Below are 23,087 nucleotides of genomic sequence, written 5' to 3'. Positions count from 1 at the left end.
AAGCCTCAGCCTGGCATGTGGGGTGAGAGCACCTGCCCTGCTGACTCAGAGGGGTTGGGACTTTGGAGAAATGGTTTGACACCCTGGAAGGTGGGTGCCTGTGGGGGGATGCAGAGGGGATTCTGGGGCAACGGGGAGGAGTGTGGTCACTCAGTGACTTGGGAGGGTCCTTTAGAGTCATCATAGGTCTCCCTGCCAGACTACCTCTGAGCCCAGGGTCTCCTAAATGCCAGTAACTCAGCACCACCTTGGCAACCTGGTCATATCCATTTGCCACCTGGGCCCTTGTGTACTAAATATTTTCCTTTCCATCGGTTTACTTTATCACCTAACACTTTTTTTCTGAGTTCATAGTGTTAGTCACTCAGTCAGGTCCAACTCTTTGCAACCCCATGGACTGTAGCCCATGGACTGTAGCCCACCAGGCTCCTCTGTCCATAGAATGCTCCTGGCAAGAATACTGGAGCGGGTGACCATTTCCTTCTCCAGGGGCTCTTCCTGACCCAACGATCGAACCCGGGTCTCCTGCCTTGCAGGCAGATTCTTTACCAGCTAAGCCACCAGGGAAGCCCTTGGGTTCATAAAACATATTTAAATGAACTTTCAATTTTATTTACTTGTTTGTCTTTCAGTTTTATTGAGATGTAATTTACACATAGCATCGTCTAAGTTTAAGGTACACAGCATAAGATTTGACCTACATACATCATTAAATAATGACGCAATAACTCCAGTGAGCATTCACCACCTCATATAAATACAAAATAAAGAAAAATTTAAAAAAAATACTTTTTTGCTTGTGATGAGAACTCCGAGGATTCACTCTCTTAACAACCTTCCCAGGAACGTACAGCAGTGGTGATTATATTAATTGTGTTCTACGTCACATCCCTAGGACTTATTTATCTTTTTTTTTTTAAGGGTCTCTAGTTGAGGAGCACCGGCTCTAGGGCTCGTGGGCGTCTATAGTCGCGTCTCCCGGGCTCCAGAGCCTGCGCTCTGGAGGACACGTGAACTTAGGTGCTGCACAGCATGGGGGATCTTCCGGGATCAGAGATCGAACCTGTGTCTTCTGCCTTGACAGATGGATTCTTTACCACTGAGCCACCAGGGGAGCCCCCTTATTTATCTTACAACTGGAAGCTTGTACCTCTTGACCACCTTCATCCAATTCCTCCCTCCCCCAAACCCCTACCTCTGGTATCCACAAACCGGACCTTTTTTCTATGACTTTGTCCGTTTCTTGAAGTGTAATTGACTTACAACGTCATGTTAGTTCCTGTTATACGACACAATGCTTCGGTATTTCTACACATTACAGTATGATCACCACTCAACTCTCAATCGTAGGCTAGTTTGAAATTCTCAGAAAAGTTGCGAAGATGGTACAGAGACTTACATAGTTTGCACCCAATTTCTAGCTGTCCCCCTTGTTGCTGTCTTACACTGCTGTGGTTCATTTGTCATAACTAACGAGCCAGTGTTGATGCAGCATTGTTAACTGACATCTGTGTCTTATTAAGGTTTTGTTAGCTTTTCCCTTATCTGATGGACTCCCTTTTAAACTTAAAAAAGTTAAAAATAGGAAAATGAAAGACAGTGGAAAACCACGCTCAGTTGGCAAACAGGATTCTAGCTGGACGCTGTTGGCTCGTGACTGGCTTACGCTCGAGGCAGCTTTCTCTTGGTCCAAAAGGGGATGTTAGCAGAGGGCAGAGGTGTTAAAGATGGGTGAGCACGAAGCGGAGACTCTCCCAGGCCAAATGGGACGCCAAGAGAATTGCCTCGGAAGTGAAATGACATCGGCACTGTAGAGTCAGTGGGACTGCTCCATGCCCACTCTGGGTGCCGCCCGGAGTCATCTCGGTCACTGCCCCGTGTGAGCCTCCCCTTGGGAACTGCCACCCTCACGTGGTTAGAAACTCCAAGTCTGAGGCTGCAGGCTTCCCAACCTGGGGGCTCCTTTCTACCCTGGAGGACAAGGCGGAGGGGCTGGAGCCTCCACTGGCCCAGGGCTGTGGGGACATCATCTGTCTTCTTCATAGTAATGCCCCAGCTGAATCCCCAAAGCCTGCAGGCCCTGGACAAGGGGGGCATAGAGAGCTTTCTGGAGGATTCCATCGTGTCACAGCCCATGGGAAGGAAACCCCTTGCGTGGCCTCAGGCCTGCTTGCCCGTCGTGTGTGAGACGGCTGGTGTGAGTGGACGGTGAGCTGGAGGGCTGAACCGAAACTGGGCTTCTCAGCAGCCCTTGTCTCGGTGAAACGTCTGAACTCATTCACGCTCATTCCTTTAGAAGGCTTCACACTGGTTTTAGTGTTTCATGACTTAGAGTAGGTGACATTGTTTCCTGAACCCAAGTCATCACTTTCCAATCCAGCACTTTGCTTTCAGATAGAGATCTGCTGGCCTCCTTTCTGGGAGACCAAAGCCCGCTCCGGAGTAATTCGGACAGCTCCCTGGCTCTTAAGGAATTTTACTCGGTGGAAAGTCACTTTCAGCTCTGGGTCCCAACACCTGACTGCGTGAGTGTATGCTAAGTTGCCGCAGTCGTGTCTGACTCTGTGACCACGTGGACTGTGGCCCACCAGGCTCCTCTCCGCGGGATTCTCCAGGCAAGCATACTGGAGTGGGTTGCCATGCCCTCCTCCAGGGGGTCTACCTGACCCAGGGATTGAACCCGCATCTCTTACATCTCCCGCGTTGGCAGGCGGATTCTTTACCACTAGTGCCACCTGGGAGAGGTGATCAAAGCAGACCGTTTGCAGAATCTCTGGGTTCACTCCTCAGGGCTGACATTTAGTTCTTGGCTGACAGATTGCAGAATTCTTTGAGTTAGTCCAAGGAAGCCAATGGATGGATGAAATTTTCTCCGAGTATGGGGTGCCGTGTTGCTGGGCACCCCATATCTCTGGTTGGGACAGAGATAATTGATAAATCCATCTCACTTTTTGAAATGAAGCTACTACAGGTATGAGCACCACCCTTAAAATTTGCCTCTCCCCTTTCCCAGAGGTAATGACTCAGTGAAGTGTATATTCTTCCAGACTATTTTCCTGGCTTTATATGTGTTTCCATAGCGTTTCATTTTATGTGTGTGTAAGGGCGGAGGGTTGCACAACCAAGATTATATTTATTGACTGTACCATTCTGATCCCCTTTTCACTCACTAATACGTCTTGAAGACCTATCTCCATTGTAACATACAGATGCAGCTCACCCTTTAAATCCCTGCCTTGGATTCTTGCACATTCCATTTAATCAGTCTTTTTTTTTGGATGGATATTTCTGATGTTTCTTATGATAAACGTTTTTTTTTCTTTTTTAAGCAGACGTCAATGTGCACGCCTCCTTATGGATGTGCATTAAGTGATGTTCTGGCTGGCAGTCTATGCTTATTTCTGGTTTTCGAAGTTATCGCCAAATTACCCGTCAGACTATCTGTGTGTGGAGAGGGGTGTCAGTTTCTCTTCTTTGAGGTTGTTTATTCCCGGTATCTTGTCTGCAGTGGCTGCAGGGTTGCAGGGAGCAAAGGGGTGCAGAGAGAAATTCATCTCTAGGTGTTACAGGCTGGGAGGCACCACAGGGGTGGGGACGGTGTGAGGGGGCGGTCTCCGTGGTAGCGTCAGTGGGGGCTTTGTTCCCAGGTCCATCCCTGAGCAGGATCCCAAACCGAGGCACCCAGGTGACCAAACCAGCCGTGGATCGTGTCTGGACCCCACTCTTGACTGTCAGACACTGCCAAGTTCATAGGAATTCCACATACATGTAACGGTGGGGGGGGGGGGGTGGCAAACCCTGAAATCATTAGGTTGTAAATAAGGAAAAGAGGAAGGAAAAGAGGCTGACCACTAAGTGCAAAGACGTGAAGGGAAAAGGCCAAGCTAATTCCCACCCCGGGGGAAGTGGGAGGTGTGAAGGGGGATGAGGCTTGAGGCGGGAAGCTGGACCCGGGGATGGGGAGTGCGCAGGGTCGGATCCAGGACAGAGGCGGGGGAGGGGGACTGACGGGAAAGAGGGGAGAAAGGAGAGAGACTGGGTGGGGGGACCGAAAGTGGCAAGGTGAGGGGGACGAGGAGAGAGCGGGAGGGGGAGCCTGCGTCGGGTCTGTTTGCGATTAGCACCGAAGCTGGTGCCGAATGAGTAAGCAGAAACTTCCAGGCATCCCCACACCCCCCTCCGAGGCCAAGCAGAAATCAGATGCTCCGGTGATTAATCGTGGAGAGTTCAGGACACGACCACAAACGCCGTGCAGACTTGAAATTAGCTGCCTTCCCCCGGCCCCCTTGCCAAGATGGGAGTGAGGGCCGGGCCGTGAGGGGTGGGGGCCCCGCCTGCTGGGGGCCAGCATGGGACTCTCCCCGGCGGAGCTCAGAGTGACACCGACGGGCGATCGGCCGCGGCCAGAGCCGCAGGCGGCATCCGGGGGGGGACCGGGCCGGCCGGGGGGCCCCAGGCGGGCTTCCTGGAACCCCGCTCCGCGGCCGCCTGCACCCTGACCGGGCCCGATAAGAGCCCGGTCGCTCTATCCGAGCCCGGGGAGCGCCGGCCCCGCGAGGGAGGCCGGGCCGAGGGGTCCTCCAAGGCCATGTTCCGAGCGCACTGCCTCCTCTCCTGAGCCCCGCGCCGGTGGGAGCCGCCGCTCGTCTCAGCGATAAAGAAAGTCGAGCTTCCTCCAGGGGGACGGGGCGACTCTGGCAGAGAATGTTCGGACCTGCCGGGTGGTGAGTGTGGACCAGACTCTGGGGTGGGAGAGCGGCGTGTCCAGTACATCCCACCTGGAGCTCCGCGAGCCCTGAGACTGAGATGGGATCGTAGGAGGACCTCGCTGTGTGGCCTTGGGCAAGTTCTTTCCCCCACTCCGGGCCTCCCTTTGTCCATCCCTAGAATGGGTGGTTGAAGGAAGTCGTCTTTAAGGGGGTCTTACTATGACTACTATTTTTATTATTCTTGTTTTTGACTGTGCGGCAGGCTTGCAGGATCTTAGTTCCCCGTCCAGAGATTGAACCCTGGGCCCTTTCAGTGGAAGTACAGAGTCCTAACCGCTGGATGCCAGGGAATTCCCTATGACTTCTATGTTTTGTGGGTCTGCTGCGCCAGGCGCTGCGCCAAGCATTGATGAAGCTTCAGCTTGGACAATCCCCTCCAGCCCCGGGGCGGGATAGAGATTCTTATTACTATTAGCCTCATCGTACACTGACAAAGGGAGACTCAGAGAAATGAAGTGACTTGCCCGAGGTCACGCAGCTGGTTGGCAGCAGAGATGGGAATCAGATCTCGATCTTTCTAACTTGCCTCTTGCTAAGCTCTGCACTTCCAGGAGTAGTTGGGACTTGTGTCCTCTGTATTCTCTGAGTCTGTGATGATCCCAGAAAGCAGAAGTGAAGGAGGAGAGGAAGTGTTGTGTATAGGAGGCAGGCAGAGGGACTGGACAGGCGAAGCCATAGGCCGAGCAGCCTTTGACTCTTGGGAGGGTCTGTCAGCCCGGGGATGGGCAGGGACTCCTGGCTTGAATGCAGAGGGCCTGATGCCCCTTGCGATATTTGCTGTCCTATTACAGGAGGCTCCTGGGGCCGTGAGAGAAGAGGGTTAATGTCAGGCAGGGGTGGAGAGAGCTGGGGGTGGGGACGGTGGCACATGTCTGTATGAGGTTGTGTTCCAATTTTGTTTTGCCTTTTCAAAAATCTGTTTCGAATCATTCTGGGCTCCCACTGCTCCTCTGGCCCAAACAGAATTGTGAAACACATACAGTGCTTTCCACATGCCTCCCTTGGGGGAATCACGTATTCACATCATCGAGGCTATTTGCATATGCATCCCTGCAGCTGTGATAGCAGCAGCCAAGAGATAAGATGCAGATAAAGCCAGCGAGTGTCTCTCTGGCACCTACAAGGAGGAAGCATATTACATCAACGAGGGCTGGGAAATCCACGGCCAGGCCGTGGCAGGTGGGAAGTCCCTTGGGTGTCCGGCATCTGGGCAGAGCTGGAAGTCCCAGCACCCAGTTGTGGCCTCCTCTTTCTTCTTCTCTTGGAAAATTCCACCCCATCGCAGCTGTGTACTCACTCCTTTCTTTCTGGGTCTGGCCCAAGCCCTCTGCCCTGGGCTTGACTGGAGACCTGACTGGCGGTCCTTGCTCAAGAGTGACCAGCTTGTCCCAGGAGATTCCCCTCAGTCCTGGGCAAACCCAGATGGTTGGCCACCCTATGCAGTTCTGCCCTTGATTTCTTCTTTTTTTTTCCTTTGCAACTTTGAGCTAGTGACTCGCTTTCTCCCATCTGTAAAACAAAAGGATTATTTTAGGAAATCTTTACAATCTCTTTGCAACTCTAAAATGCTGTGACTCTGGCTGGAGAGAGTCAGAGCACTCAAGTTCTAAATGCGGGTGAGACACAAGCTTAAAGAGGAGGAAAACCTCCCTGTGAATCCCCCAGCGCATCAGGGAATGCGCTGGAGGAGGCTGGAATTCGGATGAGCTTGAAGAAGTGAATGCTGTCAGTGAGAACAGCCCTGGGTATCCACAAGCTTCAGAAAGGTGTGCGTTCAGTTGCTCAATCGTGTCTGACTTTTTGCAACCCCATGGAGTGTAGCCCGCCAGGCTTCTCTGTCCATGGGACTCTTGAGGCAAGAATACCAGTGGGTTGCAATTTCCTGCCATTCCCAGGAGTATGGGAATCTTTCAGACCCAGAGATTGAACCCTCAACTCTTGCATCTCCTGCAGGCAGAGTCTTTACCAGTAACACCACCTGGGCAACTCTGTTGCCAACACCCATCTGGTGGGGCCAGACTCCACTGCTTAGTGCCTGACCTGCTGTGGGTTCCTGCCCCGCCAGGGACGTTCTCAGCTGTGTGGCCCTTGCACGTGGTGTGCTGGAGCCAGCTTGGACCTACTCGTGAAAACCAGTTGTCAGATTTTTAGGAACTTGGTGAACTCATTGGTAAACAGAACCATTATTAAAAATTAAACTATGTAGATTTATAATTAAATACATGATATTAAAAACAAAGGGCGTAGGTACTCAAAACTCATCACTTTCCATTTTTAAAAAAGCTACCTGGTTACTGATACTGGTGTTCCTGGGGATATTTACATCCTGTGTGTCTGTCTGGTGGAAATATCCAGTGCACTATTGCAGATCTCTTCCTGATTCCAATTTTTTTGCGACTTCAGGTTGGTAGCCTGAAGTCAGCCATGGGTGGGAGGAATGACACCAAGAGAAATCGCAAACAGTACAACTCAGGGCTTGATTTATTGTTTTGTTGATTATCTAGCTCAACAGACAAAGTGACCTAGACAAAGGAAAGGAGAAAAGGTTGATGCAGATTGAACACAGACGTGTGTTGTCTCTCTGCTTGGTGCAGTGGGAATAGCACCCAAAACCGAGGAAGTTGCTCACTTTGTGGACAAGCCAGGAAAGCGCCGACCTGCTCTCTGCTGTATCCTTTTTTCTCACTCCTTAGCGTGAAAGCAGATATCAGCCTGCGTTCTGGAAGGAACTACAGTCGCTCGTCAGTTATAACCATAGGTTGACAATAGATACAAGAGTTGAGGGGCAAAAATCGATAACAACATCCTGTGTGAATCACTTGAGGAAATGAAATTTACGGAAAGGGGGTCATCGTACATTTTATGTTTATCTGTAAGTTGTCTGTTACACAGCCTTTGTGTCAATACAATCTACAGCAAACCTGGGTATATATGTATTCGAGAGTGTGTGTAAATGCATAGATTTTACACACGTGTGCATGTGCTTACACACATACACTTTCCCCCGGAAAACTGGTTGTTAAAACCTTTACCCACACACTGCTGGCCCCACCACAGCTTGTGCCCAGGGTCTTAGAAATCTTATGGACCGTCCTGAGAGACTGTGCTCAGCTCTCACCCAGAGGGATTCAAACTCCAGGCAGCGGGCCTTGGATACAGTTCCTCTGCTTCTTCCTCTGGCCTCAAGCAAACCACCAGCCAAACTCCTCTCTCCTGCCCTAAGCGCTGGAATGGATGCAGAGACTGGGAGGGGCAGAGGGTGTCGCTGGCACCAGCTGCCTCCAGGGGCCCAGCTCCGGCAGCAGGAAGGCCCCGCTCCCCGTGTCCCTTGGTTCCCTCATTCATGCCCTCCCACGTCTGTGGGGTGTTTCCAGGTCGCCTCGGGGGCAGCTCCGTGGAAATCCCACCCATTTCAGGTCTCACTCCTTCCATCCTTGTTGTTAATGCACAATACACGATTCTCTAATCAAAACGGCGTCTTGGATCGCGGAGGAGGAACAGCTAAGCCAAACCTGTAGGGAAGTTCAGACCACCTTCTATTTTTAGAAAGCCTCGGAGCCAGGTGGGCTCTTTCCAGTCTCCCAGGCCAGCAAGCACGAGAGGAAAATATTTCTCATTCCCCTGCTCCGCCTTCTTAGAGTCCCGGCCAAGGAGGAGGCCCAGGTGGGGACACTGGCCGCCTCAGAGAAGCGAGGCTCGGATGGCAGGAAGTGAGCCCTGCCCGCAGCAATTTTAAAAAGAGCTAAAACCAGTTTGTTTGTTTTTTTTTTAATTTTAATTTTGCATGTAGGAACAGCAATCCTGAGTTTAAATCTCAGTGGGTCCCACTCCAGGCAACCTTTTCCAGACCGTTCATTTACTCACATGCGTGTGTGTGTGTGTTAGTTGCTCAGTCGTGTCCGACTCTTTGTGACCCCCATGGATTGTAGCCCCCAGGCTCCTCTGTCCATGGGGATTCTCCAGGCAAGAATACTGGAGTGGGTTTGCCATTTCCTCCTCCCAGGGACCTTCCTGACCCAGGGATTGAACCCGAGTTCCCTGCATTGCAGGTGGATTCTTTACCACTGCACCTCCTGGGAAGCCTATATTCACTCACATATGTAATTTTAATTTTCAAAAATGAGATCATTCTTACATTTTATTCTGCATCGTTCTTTTTTCACTTGATGATACACCTTGGGTGTTTTTCCCTGTGAGCACAGGAAGACCTAAAGCTTTCCACGCCTGCCCCCAGGAGGACTGTGAGAGGGGAGCTATGGTGACAACCATATCTCTGTTTTCACATCAGGTCTCAGATTTTCTATTAAAATTTTTTTTATATATTTTTATTATTTATCTGGTTGTGTGGGTCTCAGCTGCAGCCTACAGCTTGCAGGATCTTCAGTCTTTGCCGGGGCATGCAGAACTCTTTTTTAAACTAGTTAATTTGGCTGCGTTGGGTCTTGGCTGCTTTTGTTGTGGCTCGTGGGCACTGCATGTGGGATCTTAGCTCCCCAACCAGGCACTGAACCTGTGTCCCCTGCCCCGCAAGACGCGTTCTTAAGCACTGGACCACCAGGGAAGCCCCTGGAACTTTCTTGACCGCTGAACACACAAATAGAGCCCAGCCGCTTCCATTTCTCAGTTTAAGGACATTCTTGGCCCCACCGTCTGCCTGTCTCTGGAAGCTGACCGTTCCCCTCTGCCCCCGCGGCCACGGTCACCTCCTCCCTGATGTCTCTGCCGCTCCACCTGCCTCTCTGACGGTCTGTTCTGCACCTGCAGCCAGCGGGGTCTTGTTCAAAGGAGATCGGATCCCGCCCCTCCTCTGCTCAGGGCACCTCCTCCCCGCGGCCTGGCAGTCCTAACCACAGCCGCCAGGCCCCACAGAACCTGGACCTCATCTCCCCTGCCCGCCCTGTCACTGAACTCGCTGCCGAGTACAGTCCTGAGCACAGTGTGGCCTCAGGACCTTTGCCCTTTGCCCTTGCTGCCCCCTCTGCCTGGGACACTCATTCTCCAGATCGCCACATGGCTCCCTCCGTACCTCTTGCCATCATCTAACACATGATACATTATTTTTCTTTTTCAAAATATCTTCTGCTGGAGGGGCTTCCCTGGTGGCTCCGCAGTAAAGAATTCACCTGCCAATGCAGGAGACACAGGTTTGCTCCCTGATCCGGGAAGATCCCACGTGCCGCGGAGCAACTAAGCCCGTGCGCCATGACTCCTGAGCCTGTGCCCTCGAGCCGGGCAGCCTCGACTACCAAAGCTCAGCAACAAGAGAAGCCGCAGCAACGAGAAGGCCGCACGCCGCAACTAGAGGGTAACCCCTGCTCGCTGCAACTGGAGAAAGCTGGAGCGCAGCAACAAAGACCCAGCACCGCCAAACAGACACGATTATTTTTTAAAATAAAAATGTGAGTTTCCTGAGGGCAGGATTCTCTCTCTCTTTTTGTTCCTGTTTTGTTCAGTGCTGTATCTATCCCATAGCACGCACTCGGTTAAGTCTTATGGAAATATTTGCTTGCTTCTGCGTTGACCAGCAGAGTCTTTACCACTGAGCCCCCAGGGAAGGCCTCAGTCCTCCAGATTTGGGTTCAAATCCTGAATCCCTTGTCAATGTGCTGTGTGACTCTGGGCAAATTACTCCACCTCTCTGCACCTCTAGAATGCAAGAGCGCTCTCTTCCAGAAGCCGCGTGAAGCCTTCCATGGTTCTTCTCCTGCCGTGGTGTTTCCTGTTGGGTTGTGTGCTCATTCCTGAAGCATCCCTGGAATCCTCTCATTGGTGTAAGGAACCGACAAGGCTCATCCTTGGAGCTGAGTGGGAATCAATTCCACCCAAACCAGTGTCGGTGAATCTGGACATGAGGTGGCCCCCCAAATGGAAGTCACTCAGTCGTGTCCTGCTCTTTGTGACCCCATGGACTATATAGTCCATGGAATTCTCCAGGCCAGAATACTGGAGTGGGTAGCCTTTCCCTTCTCCAGGGGATCTTCCCAACCCAGGGATCGAACCCAGGTCTCCCGCATTGCAGGCAGATTCTTTACCAGCTGAGCCACCGGGGAAGCCCTGAGGGGCCCCAAAGCCAGTGGCAACTCTTGGGGGAGCAAGCAGGGGCTGGGCCACAGGAGGGCAGGTGTCCACTCCAGGCTGGGCTGGTTTGGCCATTGACCTTGGTGACCATCTTACGGCCAGAGAGACTGTCCGGGACGAGTGGTGACCAGCACTGGTCTCTGGCCTCATCCACGTGAGGCTGACGGCTGTGCTTGGGCCGTTGCACACACACGTCTGGAATACCTATTCCGAAGGGTAATTCCCAGGGAGAAAGTGTGTTTATACTTTTCTTGGGGGAAAAATTCCATTTCTGTTGCCAATCAGTTCCGCTTGAGAACAGCTTTTCTCAACACCAGCATGTTGGCCGCCCAGGCTCGTGTTCTGTGGATGAGCTCAAAGTGGGGGGGGGGAAGTGACTTTTCTTTCCTTCTTGCACCCCCCAACCGTGATACCCGGCTGCTAGTGTTGAAAGTGTAGCTCACTTAGTTTTCCTTGTCATGCTGACTCCAGGAAAGGCTATAAAAACCATCAGCGGGCCCCACTGGCCGTAACTGGCTGGAATGGAAGTTAGCTACCCCAGCGGCCGAGTTATCAGAAGCCGGTTGAGACGAAGATGCTTCAGTCAAGTCTCTTCTCCTTGCACCCGGGCCCCAGGCCGGCGCAGGGCGGGGGCTGCTGAAGGGAGTTTGTCTGTCTGTCTTCCTTCCCGGCTCCCAAGAGCTGCAGGGCTCTTGGCAAGATGGAGCAGCTGGGAGGCCGTGCAGTAGGCTGGTCCCCTGAGGGCCTCTGACGCCCCCTGCCCACATCAGAGCCCAGCTCTGCTGTAGCCACGAGCCGTGGACTGAGGTCCTGTGGCCTCAGTTTCCTCTTTAAAGTGATGGTCGTGGTCCTTCCTCCTGAGATTGCTGTCAGGACCACGGGAGTGGATCCACTTGGAGGAGCCCCTGACTGCACGTAAAGTCCGTCCTAAACGTCAGCTTTAAAGTTTAAACTGTATTTACCTGAGGCCGCACGGGGCCTTTGCTGTGGCGCACGGGGCTCTTTGTTGCTGCACACGGGCTTTCTCAAGTTGCGCTCTAGCTGCAGTGTGTGGACTTCTCATGGTGGTGGCTTCTCTATTTGTGGAGCTCGAGCTCTAGGGAGCGAGGGCTTCGTGGGTGCCGTGCACAGGTTCAGCTGCCTCGAGGCACGTGGGATCTTAGTCCCTGGACCAGGGATCAATCCAGCAGCCCCTGTATTGGCAGGTGGATGCTTAACCACTGGACCGCCAGGGAAGTCCCTAAACGTCAGTTTTTATTACTGACTCAGGACCCTCCTACTCCTACTCCGCTGACACTAGAGGCGTGTGTGGTTGTGCCACTGCATCTTAACCCAGCCCCCTGTTGATAGACCTGTGATCGGTTCCAGTCTTTTGTGATTTCAAATCATGCGGCATCGAATCACCTGTATTGAATCTACCGCTCCCCTAAGATATGTGAACCCCACGATAACCTTGTCTCCGCACTTTCCTTCCCAGGGCCTGTAGAACGAGGAGAGGTGTGTGGACGAAGGGCCAGCCCCGGCCTGGCATGCAGACAGGCCTGTGGGACAGGGCAGGGTCAGGCCCTTCTGAGCCATCCAGCCCCCGTGATCCTGGCCAATGCCCAAGGTGGCCTGGAGAGAAGAAAGCTGTGCCATGCAGCTCTGCCCATCTTTTGCGATCCTTTTCCTCCAGGAAGCCTCCTGGGATCTGTGTTCTGACACTCGTGACTGTCTCTGCATGGATTTAGTACCGTGGTGTCCTGCTCCCTTTTGAGGAGGGCAAGGCCTTAAGATGAGGAGTCAGGAAGGCCTGACTTCTTAGTCCTCCACCCACGTAACCCCCGGGGCCTCCATGTCCTCTTCTGTGTGAACCAGATAATAACAATAATGATAGCAACTCCTCAGAAAGGTCTTGGGAGGTCTCAGCAATATAACATTGGTGGAATGTTTGACCCTGCGTTGGTCCTGAGAAACACAAGCTTGGACTAGGAATGTCGCCTGTGGGAGGGTCCAGCTGCCTGCCCGCTGGGCTGTGGGCACTTGCAGGCAGCGGTGTCCCGTCTGGAATCGAATATAAACGGAGCCCAACCTAACGGTGTGGCCTTGGGCTAGTCGTTCTCTTTCTGGACTGAGTTTTCTCTCGAAAATGGGGGTCCTGATGATACCTATCTAACGGGTTTGTTTGGGGAATTCAGTGAGGCCAGAGCAAATAATGCTTTGGACCTGGCAGATGCTCAATAAACGCTGGCTATTGCTGGTATCATGCATGTTGTGTTACTAATTGTAAAACATCCTCCCAGAACCTGGCACAGCTTTGTACATGCCCTGGGTACTTTGCGAATCAAACGCACTGACTGTCAGGGCCAAGTGCGCTGGTTATAAGGTAGGGTCTGCGGGAGGCATTGATAGAAGGCTCCATTTCTCCTGTGGTTGATCCCCTTAGAGAGAAGACGACCTGACCTGTGGTTCATGCCATCTGCCAGTGCCTAGCTCTGTGGGATGCTGGAGCCGGCGTCAGCACCCCCGTTTTACAGATGAGGAAAAGGGGCTCAAGACGGGAGAGCCTCTCACCATGTTCCACAGCCAGCTCACAGCGCAGCAGGGGCCGACCCACTTTTCCTGACCCTCAGAGCAGTGGTCCTCACCCCGCCTCGCACAGGAAATGGACCTCGGGGGTGAGATATAGAGTCCCTCGTTGAGCATGGCCCTTGCACATTTCTGTCATTTTTGCATCTGGGGACACGGGGTGAAGAAACTCAGATGAACCGTTCTGGTTTCCTGGTGGACAAACACTGCTGACCCGGGGTGAGGGATGTTTGTTGCTGGACTGGGTCCGTCAGAAGCATGGTTTTATCTGGGTTTTTCCCTTCTCCCCTGCACCCGACTGCAGAAGATCCAGAGAGGGCGAATGTGCTGAAAACCTCAGGAGCTGTTCCAGGGTATCTGAAGGGCAGGAGGCCCCTGAACTGTGGATGCTGGAGGCCCCAGTCCCACCCAACCTGCTGTGGGACCTTCCTTGAACGAGAGAGCCCAGGAAGGAGCAGGGGGTCACTGCCCTCCCCTGGCCCGCATCCGTGTGCCCTCTCCTCTCGTGAGGACACCAGCCACGGGATTCAGGGCCCCCCTGATCCAGTGTGACCTCAGTGGAACTAATTACATCTGTGATACACCATTTCTAAGTCAGGTTGTGTCCTGTGTCCCTGTGTAGACACGACTTTTGGGGGGACACCGTCCAACTCACGACAGCAGCTGATAGTCACCATTGTTATCACTTCCTCCACTGCCCACCGAAGCAGGACACACAAGTGTCGGCGCTTCTCTGAGCGCCTTTTTTTTTTCATTTTTAAAAAAGGTTTTTATTTTGTAAAGGAGTATAGCCAATTAGGGCTTCCCAGGTGGCACCCATGGTAAAGAATCCGCCTGCCAGTGCAGGAGACATAAGAAACACGGGTTTGATCTCTGGGTCGGGAAGATTCCCCTGGAGAAGGACATGGCAACCCACTCCAGTATTCTTTCCTGGAGAATCCCATGGACAGAGGAGCCTTGTGGGTTACAGTCCATAGGATTGCACAGTTGGACACGACTGAAGTGACTTAGCACGCGTAAAGATTAACAATGCTGATAGTTCCAGGTGGACAGCAAAGGGCCTCAGTCATACATGTACATGTATCCATTCTTCCCCCGAAGCCCCCTTCCATCCATGCCGCCACGCGACACTGAGCAGAGTTCCCTGTGCTATACGTAGGTCCATTTTAAATACAGCAGTGTGTCCATGTCCATCCCAAACTCCCTAACTATCCCTTCCCCCCTGAGCTTCTTGCATTCCTTCTCTCTTTGTTCCTCTGGCCCCCTCCGAAGCTGTGCAAAGTGGTTTCATGGTTATCTATGAGACTCAGAGGGGTGGACTGACTTGCCCCAGCTCACACAGCTGGTAAACAACAAACCTGGCTTTCGGACCCTTTTCTCTCTAACTGCAAAGCTGACAAGGTTTCGAGCCTCTCAGATCCCACCCCAAGAGCTTGGGGCCACCGTACTTTTCCTCCCAGGATCCCGCCGTCTGAGACAGGCTCGCTCCTGGCCCACATGTCTCTCCAGAAACATCTCCCCCAGAGAGGCTATAAAAGGGCAGGGGGTAGGATTCTTTATTCGGGAAACATGAGGTTGTGCTCTGCCGCGGGTCGCTGGTGCCCGGGTCTCCTGTGGGCAGGAAGCTGGCGTGCCCCCCGTGTGTGTGAGAGTGTACCAGAGGCGCTCACGTCATCCCTCACATCTGGGAACGTTTTCGGAGTCTTGACTGGGGGCTACAAATTGCAAAGGGGTCCTTTAAGGTGTGATTTATTCATCATCGAGACCGTGCTGTTAAATGCTCGCGCAGAGTCCATTCACTCTGTTGGGCCCACGGCCCTGACTTCTCAGGCCGGGCCCGGCCATGGCCTGGCAGCAACAGTGGGGCTGGTTTTTTGATGTCAGCAGAGAGGGGAGAGTAGGGCCCGGGGGCCGGGATGGGCCTGACGGAGACAAATGAGCGCCAGCCAGATGGTGCCCTGCAGGTCAGCTTTCATCATGCTTGCCGAGGAAAGAACATGCTTTGGCTGATGGGAGGTGTGGGCAATTAGGAGTCGGGAAAGAAAAATTGTCATTTCCAACAACTGGGGCTTTGGGGCCAGGAAATATTGGCTCTGTCCGCCCGGAGAAAGTGAATGGATTGGACATCCCTGGGAGATCGGGGTCCCCAAAGGTCCCAGCTGGCCTGCAGCACTTGGTGGGGCACAGGACAGAGAGCTCAGCAGGCTGTCTGGGTCCAGGTCCTGCCTCCTTCCGAACACCCTGGTCAGCCCGCTGTTGGACAGGGATTATCGCAGAGCCTCCCCCGGGGGCTGCGGGAAGCCCTGAGCTAACAGCATAGGTCGAGTTCTCACTAACCCCAGCCAGTGTCCTCAGGACCCGGGTCCAGTGCGGGGCTGCCTGCAGACGCAGAGGAGCCGAGGCCGCGGACTTCTCGCTGTGGCTCCAGGGCCAGACCCCTAAGCCGCCCGTCGAAGCCGGGCAGGAGCTTCCTCCCTCAGGGTAACTGGGAGACGAGTGTCGAGGTGGTCTCACCCGGCCTGGGTGGTCCGTGTGCTCAGCATCTAAGAAGCCAGGCCTGCGGATGTCAAGGGTCTGATTCACATTCCCAGCTTAGGGCCAGTGGGAGGGCAGACGGCGGCCACGTGGTCCCTGCGGTCCTCCTCAGGTGGCTCCAACCCCAGAGGAGAGGCGGGGAAGGACCATGTCTTTATGGGCAGCCAGCCTGGGGTGGGGGGTGGGCCGCATGGCAGGTCAGCTCAGGGGTGGGGATCACACAGACCTGGGGCGGGGAGCGCCTGACATCAGAGTCATCAAGGTGCCCAGGTCCTGTGAGCTGCATCTGGGCTACAAGTCTGTTCTCCAGACCTGGAGTCAGGTATCTGTCAGCATGTGAAGGCTGAGGCCTGACCCTTCCCTGACGTCCCCATCACCTCCAGGTCTGACTGCCTGGGGGTCATGGCTAGGCCGTGCCAGCCAGCTACAACTCTCCCATGAAGGCCAGTTTCTGGAGCTCTCAGATGTGTGGCTCTTGGCTTGTTTATCTCCACGGCTCCAAGCCCGGCCAGCTTTTGGGCAACAGGAGCCCCAAAGTCTGTGAAGAAGGGACCGTAGAGCCCACCATGGGGGTAGCCGGGGGGGAGGCACAGGATGCTGGGTGCCCCGGCTGCAGGCAGCTCTGAGCATGGTCCTTTGGAGCCCAGGAGGCCAGCAAAGTGAGGATGGAGGGGAGGCTACTCCAGGGCGGGGGACCATCCCTGGAGGGCCGCTGGACCCTGACCTTGTGACAGCTGCTCAGTGAGGGACCTTCCTGGCTTCATTCCTATTTACATATGTATTTAACTTCATTTGGGGGTTGCCCTGGGTCTTGATCGCTATGCATGGGCTTTCCCTAGTTGTGGCAAGTGGGAGACACTTCCTGTTGCAATGCTCAGGCTTCCTGCTGTGGTGGTTTGGTGGTTTCTCCCGTCGCGGGGCACACGGCCGCGCGTGGGCCCTAGTGCACACGGCTCAGTAGTTGTGGCTCATGGGCTTAGCTGCTCTATGCCATGAGGAATCTTCCCGGACCAGGGGTCCAACCCGTGTCCCCCGTAGATTCTCATCCACTGTACCACCAGGGAAGTCCCACGGCTCCATTCCGATGTACTTTATTTCCTGATTCTAATTCCTGATTCTTCATTTCACTGCTCCAGCCAGAGGTCCCATTCATTCATTTTCTTAGTCTTCACAACGAACCCATAAGGCAGGGAGGTGCTATTATTTTACGCGCATTTTTAGATGGGGGGACGCACGTAGAGCTTAAGTGACTAGTCCTGGGCACAGAGCTAAGGAGGGGCTGGATTAGTTGTGTGTAGCTCCGTGACACACGACTCCAAAGTTTAGCGGCTTAGAACGCTGCGTGTTTATAATCTCATCGCTTCTGCGGACTGGAGGTCCAGGCCTGGCTCAGCTAGGTCCTCTGCTTCAGGGTCTCTCACAGGCGACAGTCAAGGGGTGAGAGGCTCCAGTCACTTCAGGGTCTGACGGGGGCAGGATCCTTTCCCATATTCTCGCGGCAGTGCCGGCAGGGTGCAGTTCCTCCACAGCTGTTGGTGGGAAGCCCTTGGTTTCCTGGCCCCATGGCCCTCTCCAGCACAGCAGCTTGCTCTGTCAAAGTGGGCAAGCCAGGAAGGGGTGTGTGTGTGTGTGTGTGTGTGTGTGTGTGTGTGTGTGTGTGTGTACTTGAGTCACTGTCTTTTATAACCTAATCTTGGAGATGACATCCATCCCTTTCACTTTTGCCATATTCCATTCATTAGAAGCAAGTCACTGGGCCAACTCATACTTGAGAGCAGAGGGTGGGCGCCCGCAGGGGTGGGTCGTTGCGGGCCACTTTGGAAGCTGCCCAGCCTCAGAATGTTAACCCAGTTGGGTCTGACTCCACAGCCTGCTCCCCCAACCCCCTGCCCTGCCAAAGAAAGCTGAGCAAAGAGTTCTTTCCTCCCCAGTCCTAGAGACTGGCCACCTGTCTGCTACCCGCCAGGTCAGAGTTGGGCCGCCCATTCACGTGCTCAGGGAGCATTTACTGAGCACCCACTATGTTTCAGGCCCTGCACAGGACAGCTGTGGTTCACACCCACGGGAATGTCCATCCCAGGGACTGACCTTGGGTAGCTAGCTGCACATCCCCTCCCACTGTCACGTGTGTGTGGCGAGAAACGTGTCCTGTGACTCATCTGAGATTTCTCAGAAGCCCCGGTCATAGGGCAACATGGGAAAGCGCTCGACTTAGTCTAAGCTGGCAAGCGTAATCTGACGGAGGCCTGAGGTAAGGCTCCCGCCCCCCCCTGAGCCTCTCTCTAAGCGCGTCTGAGTCTGCGCACCGGGCAGGGATGCCGCGGGCCAGGCTCCCCGCTGAGGGGAGGAGGCGGGTCTGCAGCCACGTCTGATGCCTGGATCACCGCTCGCCTCTCTGGCACTTGTGGCTGCAGCTGGCGGCTGGAAGAACTCACGCTCTGGGCCCGGAGCCCTGCCTGGCTGGTTTGTCTCTACCTTGGCTCACACCCCCCTCCATCACGCCTGCATTTGGCCCCCTGCCTCAGCTGTCCACCGCCAGCCTCTGCTGCAGTCACTTGGTCCCTGCCCCGAAAATGTGTCCCCCCCCAACCCCAGAAGGGATGTGTTGAGCCCCATCTTGGTCATGGGGGGACCCTGTGTAGCCGGGGAGAGTGGACCGTGGGGCTTCTTTCTCTTCAACCTGCTGCATGTCTGGGTTCCCCAACCCCAAGTGGTGGGCAGTGGTTTCAAGGCAGCTAATTCCTTGAGCCTCCGGAAGATGAAGTTGCCTTTGGAGCTGACCCTGAGTGTATGAAAACACCAATAAATAGAAGTAGCTGACACACAGGGTGCCTGTTATCCACCGGGGTCTCTTCTCAGCACTTCACGCATGAGCTCACTTAATACAGCAACTCTGTGAAGAAGTACTGTTAGTCCCATTTTACAGATGGGGACACTGAGGCACAGAGGAGGGAAATGGCTTGCTTGTGGTCACAGAGCCAGTAAGTGGTGGAGCTGGGATGTGGGCCCAGGTGCCCCAGAGTCCACGCTCTTCACCACTGGCATTCTCCATCTGTGTCCTCTCTGGGCTGAGGCAGAGGGGGGCAGCAGGGTCCTCACTTCCTCTGCATATGTTCCTTTGCGGGTAGTTGGCCAGCCCGGGGTCATGGCTGAAGGGAGGCCTTACTTTCTTGGTAATTTGGGAATTGCTATGTTCATGGAGAGCTAAGGGCCTTTCAAAGAATGTTTTCTCACAGTGGAGGCTTTTAAGAGGCTTTTAAGTCTCCTGTCTCGCGGCAGAATCTATTTGGATTGTCGGGAACTGAGCCTGGCCATGGTCCTGCTCTTTCTGCCTTTGTAGGAATCTCCCTCTACCCGGGCAAGTCGAGGATTGAGTTCAGGAGGGGAGGGCGGTTCCCCACAAAGCAGAGAGGAAAGTGCGCAATACTTTTCCAACCTGTTACAGAAGTGGCCATACACTTCATCAGTCACAGTCGTGACGAATGTGCTGAAGGAGAAACACACAGAGCAAGGCGGCTGTGCTGCAATCGTCTGAGCCCATTTAGGCCACGGGGGCAAAGCACCAGAGACCCGGCGGTCAGAGCCGCCATCTCAGCTTCAGTTCTGGGACCCAGCAGAGGCCCAGCTTCAGTCTCCCCACCTGGGAACAAGGAGGTCAGCCCGTCACCCTGAAAAGGTGGAGCAGCTTTCCTGGGAGTGGCCTGGGATGCTGAAACCAGGGTGACCAGGGAGAGCAGGTCGGGACCGCCCAGGGCAGAAGGATACAGGAGTCCCGTGGGCATCCCAGACCCTCCCCTCTCTCAGTTGCCTCCATCTTCTGTCCTCCCTGCCCCCACCTAGGCCAATCTAAATGAGAAGGCCCCTGTGTCAACCACTGGGCAAGCGTTATAACCACGAATTCTCAGAGACAACCCTGTGCAGAGAGTAGTGTCATCATCCCCATTTTATGTGAAGGAAAACTGAGACTCAGCCAGCTCGAGCAACTCGCCTTTCGAGAACGTGGCAGGCTGGGATTTGTCCCCCAGGGCTGTCTGACTCCACACCCTTCACTGTCCTCCCATGCCTGCGGGGCCATTCAGGTCCCTGGATGGGGGACAGAGTGGAGGAGAGAATTTGCCCAGGGGGAAAAAAAAAACTTCAAGTGCCAGACTCCAGAAATGCCCAGAGCTGTGAGCTGTGTTGTGGCATGCCTTCCCCTCACTGTGAAGAGCCGAGCTGTGGGAGCAGATGTCAGGAACTTTGAGCAGAAACCCAGTTCTGAAATGTTCTAGGACGAGGCAGGGAAGGGTCTTCTGGGGAAGGGGTGGAGGTTCCAGTCCATGTCACTGGAGGAGACGGGATGGGGGCGCGGTGGGGGGACACTGATTTTGCTGGTTGATGGTTAATGTTCCCTCCCAAGGATATGCATGATTTATGCCGGTGTTTTGAAACAAAATTCAACCAAGCTAGACTCAGTGCCCCAGGAAGCTAAGGAGATAGCCGTCCTGGAAACTGTTCAGGGTGGGGGAATAAAAGGATATACCAGACAATTTGCCTCCTTTCTGACTCTACCCATCCAAAGCAGAGGCCCCCCCCTTATCACTGAGACCCCTCGGGAGGCACCTTCCAGGCACCAACAGCCGAAGAAAGTGGTGTCCCCTGTCTGCATGCCTTTTGTCTTGGCTGGATCGAAGAGTAAAAACAAAAACAACCCCCTAGACATATTCGCTAAACCTGCTTTGGTCCCCATTCTGAGGCCTTCCTGGGAAAAATAACCTCTGCGTTAGGAGTCTGAGTTACATGTGATGAAACCCCAAGTCATACTGGCTCAAGCTGAAAAGAGAGTGGGGATTTCTCTGGTGGCCCCGTGGCCAAGATTCTGTGCTCCCAAAGCAGGGGGCCTGGGTTCAGTCCCTGGTCAGGGAACTAGATCCTATGTGCCGAAACTAAGAGCTTAAGTAAACAAATAAATACATTTAAAAATAAATCCGTTGATGAACGTTTTTTTTTAAAAAATAAAAAGAGAATGTATTGGCTCACATTTAAGTCTAGGATTAGGTACAGCTTCAGGTGTGGCTGGATCCAGTGGAGCAGTTAGGGGTGGAGGATCTTAAGGTGGATTTTCAGTGGCCTAGACCAGAAGCGATTTCTTTGGCTGAACCAATCATGGCAGCTGTGAGAATGTGATGGTCTGAATGGGCGTCAGTGGTGTGCACTGGGAAGTGGTGACGAGGTGAGAGTGCGATGGTCTGAATGGGTGTCAGTGGTGTGCACTGGGAAGTGGTGACGAGGTGAGAGTGCGATGGTCTGAATGGGTGTCAGTGGTGTGCACTGGGAAGTGGTGACGAGGTGAGAGTGCGATGGTCTGAATGGGTGTCAGTGCTGTGCACTGGGAAGCGGTGACGAGGTGAGAGTGCGATGGTCTGAATGGGCGTCACTGGTGTGCACTGGGAAGTGGTGACGAGGTGAGAGTGCGATGGTCTGAATGGGTGTCAGTGGTGTGCACTGGGAAGCGGTGACGAGGTGAGAGTGCGATGGTCTGAATGGGTGTCAGTGGTGTGCACTGGGAAGCGGTGACGAGGTGAGAGTGCGATGGTCTGAATGGGTGTCAGTGGTGTGCACTGGGAAGCGGTGACGAGGCCACTGGTTGGGAGAAACCTTTGGTGCCGTTGGAAGAAAAGTCACATCGACAGAGAGATCTTCTTAAGTTCCTGTGTGGTCAAATGAAATCTTAAGTCTCTGAGCCATTCCAAGCTCTGAGGACCTTATAGAGCAGCTGGATTGGCATGGCAAGCATGCGCCACGTAAATACCCCTCTTTCCCCTCCTTCAGTTCATGGCAGGCATGAATGTTAATGGATCACAGCTCCCTTTCGCAGTGAGCTGCAGACTCCAACTCAGTACTGACTTGGAAGCACCCCGTATCCATCAGTTGGTGTTAGAACAGGGGCCGAAACGATATGCAATTTCTGTTCTAAGCCGGTGGAGTAAAGGAAACCAAAGTTCTGAGAGTTACGTGATTTGCCGAGTTCACGCAGGAACTCGGACTGAACCCGCATGACTCTGGCTGGCTGCCTTTCCTGTGGGATTCTGCCTGATTTGAGCCTTGAGAGGAGGTCTGTCCCTCAGTGGAGATTTCCACTCCGGACAACTGCTGCGCGAGGTAAAGAAACAGACTTGGGGTCAGAGGAAAGCCAGAAAGCCAGCTCAGGCTGAGAGCATTCCCTGGGGCTGAGTGTGATTCGGCGGGCAGGGCAACTCATGTGGGAACCACCAGTCAAACCATTCGCGCACCCACAGAGCTCTCAATGGGCATTTGCGTGCCCTACCTTAAATATAATAAAACCCAGCTGCTCTACCTCAAATATAATAAGACGTGCTCTACTAGACACACTCTATTCACGGGAGATGATACTGAATTTACTTCCTCCTGGGGACTGGGGTCAGAGTTGTCTTAGAGGGAAGGAGAAAGGGCTGGGAAGCCAGAAAGCAGAGACTGAGTCCGAACATAGCCTTTATGTTAGCCTTTATCCCAGCTCAGCCTCACCCAGTCTGAGGAAGAAAGTGCGTGCCGAACGACCAGCTGGTTATCTGGCCATAGGAAGGTACCGGAGGGGATCCTGACCTTACGGAGCCTACGTCAAGTATGCGACATGAATTTACTAATAACTTTGGAGGACTGACATCGGGCTCACCATGTGCCCTCACAAAGGCAAGAGGTTTGTCTGTATCACCTTAGGGGACTTCCCTGGTGGCTCAGTGTTTAAGACTATGCCTTCCAATATCTGGGATGCGGGTTTAATCCCCAGCTAGGGGGCTAAGATCCCACATGCTGTATGGCCAAAAAATCAAAAAATATAGAACAGAAGCAACATTGTAACAAATTCAATAAAGACTTTTAAAATGGTCCCCATGGACAAAAACAAAATCTTAAAAAAAAAAAAAGGAAGTGTGGGGGCTTTGCTTGCACTGCTTGCTAAATCACATCCGGCTCTTTGCAACCCTATGGACTGTAGCCCACCAGGCTCCTCTGTCCATGGGATTCTCCAGGCAAGTATACTGGAGTGGGTTGCCATGCCCTCCTCCAGGGATTTTCTCAATGCAGGGATTGAACCTGCGTCTCTTACACCTCCTGCGTTAGCAGGCAGGTGTGTTCTTT

General features: G+C 53.6%; 1 protein-coding gene across 4 annotated transcripts in view; it reads left to right on the top strand.

Moving 5' to 3' along the window:
- Positions 1-4,099: 4,099 nt before the first annotated feature.
- The window catches only part of RIPOR3 (RIPOR family member 3), a 73,236-nt gene continuing 54,248 nt past the window's right edge, over positions 4,100-23,087 (top strand). For 2 of the 4 annotated variants that reach the window (XM_070801876.1, XM_070801875.1), the window contains exon 1: positions 4,106-4,724. The gene's annotated coding sequence lies outside the window, so the exon portion shown is untranslated. Of the gene's footprint in view, positions 4,725-23,087 lie in introns of all 4 variants that reach the window. The other 2 variants (XM_070801878.1, XM_070801877.1) reach the window with 2 other exon arrangements.

The sequence above is a fragment of the Bos indicus genome, chromosome 13 (genome assembly GCF_029378745.1).
Source record: "Bos indicus isolate NIAB-ARS_2022 breed Sahiwal x Tharparkar chromosome 13, NIAB-ARS_B.indTharparkar_mat_pri_1.0, whole genome shotgun sequence".
Classification (NCBI taxonomy): Eukaryota; Metazoa; Chordata; class Mammalia; order Artiodactyla; family Bovidae; genus Bos; species Bos indicus.
This window is presented reverse-complemented; position numbering and strand designations above follow the sequence as displayed.